The 1,729-nt window shown below is 37.9% G+C and overlaps 1 pseudogene; it reads right to left on the reverse strand.

The window, feature by feature from the left end:
* Window positions 1-279: 279 nt before the first annotated feature.
* Window positions 280-1,121, reverse strand: LOC101426185 (HAUS augmin-like complex subunit 1 pseudogene; annotated as a pseudogene).
* Between the last annotated feature and the right edge of the window lie 608 nt (window positions 1,122-1,729).

Genomic DNA, 1,729 nt, shown 5'->3' on the forward strand with positions numbered 1-1,729 from the left:
AAGTTTGCTTACATTCTTTTTAAAAGTTGACAACTGTTGATTTTTCAGTCAAATATATATATATTTTTCAAACCAAGAGAAAATGCTTTTTAATGCAAACACTATGCATTTGGATACAAAAATGCAATGCATAAGCAGAAAACATTATTCTATCAATAATAATAACATTATCTTAACTAAGAACACAGAAATTAAGTTATTAAGGAACACTAAGAGGAAAACATTCTTTAAAGTCATATTCAATTAACTGTTAGGAAGACAACATTTATTTGGCTCTGGTCACAGTTTCATCATGTTGACTTTCTTTGTAAGTTCAGCTTCAATGCTATCTAATTCTCATTTTGCTTCTTCAATTTTCACTTGAGCAAGAGATGGATTCGACATTAAATCTAAATAGGAATCCAGTTTTTTCGTCACAGGTAGAGTCTGTCATTTTAGTCCTGCCAGTTTCTCTGGCAATGCTACTAGTGACTGGTGAGACAGTGAAGCATATACCCCTCTGGCTGAAAGTTGTTCCTCTGGAGCTTTGATACCAAATCTGAACTCCTCTGATTTTGCTTTTAGGCTTTTAGGAAGTCTATGTTCTGGAGATGATTGTCCACCTTGGCCCTTTCTGTAGAGAAATGCAACTCTGCCTTCTTGACCTTCTCTCATAGACATTTTTCTAATACCAAAGTTGCAGTTAGAATTTATTCAAGTTTTGTCGATTCAAGCTTGATTTCTTCATTTTTAGATTTGGTACGAAAAAGATCAGAGGACAAATCATTCACTGCAGGGATGAAACTAGCTAGTGAGGTATCCTTTGTGTCAAGCGCCATTGCACTGTCAACCAAAGCATTCAGAAATCTGGAACTAGTGCTAGAGAGATTGGGCGGGGAAAAGTTCACTCTCCATGGGAAGGTCTGCAGATGCTTGGCTTCTGATTCATATTCGCTTGCTTTTTGTTTCAAGTCCTCTTTTACCAGAGAGACATCCCTGTCCCGGGCCTTGTTGTGTTCTGAAACATCATATAAAATCTCTGTGGTCCGTGCACTCACCTCATACTATGGAATGGGATGATCTCCAAATATTTTTTGCAAACTTGCAGCAACCTGCCCTTCTTTCTCCTGGGGCGCCTCCATATCCGCCACTCCTGCCACTTCCCCAGATGCTCCTCCCATCAAATATTTTGATACATGCAAATATTTTTTAAAATTCAGAAACCACGGAAAATTTAACCGATGACAATAAATATCACCCATAATTCCACCACACAGATTTAAACATCTGGGTGCATATCCTTCCAGGCATTTTTCTATTCACGTACACCATTTAATGTATATTTTTAACAAGTATTCTATAGCCTGCTTTCCCCTTAGGTTTTGCGGGTATCTTTCCCATCAGCAAACATAAATCTACATGATCATTTTTAATGGCTCTGTACTATTCTACCAGTTTGTGTGCTGTCATTTTTTTCTTAATCCCCTACTGAGAGAGAAAATTAGGATGATTCCAACTTTGATATATTATAAACATCCCTGAGGTAAACAGCCTTGTGCATGAATCTTTGCTCACTTGTCTAATTATTTTCTTAGGAAATATCCCTGTGGAATTGGTGAACCAAACACTTGTGCTTTTCCTAAGGAAGGTGGTTGATCCTTTATCCATACTGCTAAAAATTAAAGGTCCCCTGGAAAGATTCCACCAATTTCCCCTCCCCTGGCAACTTAGGAAAACCCCAGGCCCCCAC

The sequence above is a fragment of the Dasypus novemcinctus genome, chromosome 3, assembly GCF_030445035.2.
Source record: "Dasypus novemcinctus isolate mDasNov1 chromosome 3, mDasNov1.1.hap2, whole genome shotgun sequence".
NCBI classification, from domain to species: domain Eukaryota; kingdom Metazoa; phylum Chordata; class Mammalia; order Cingulata; family Dasypodidae; genus Dasypus; species Dasypus novemcinctus.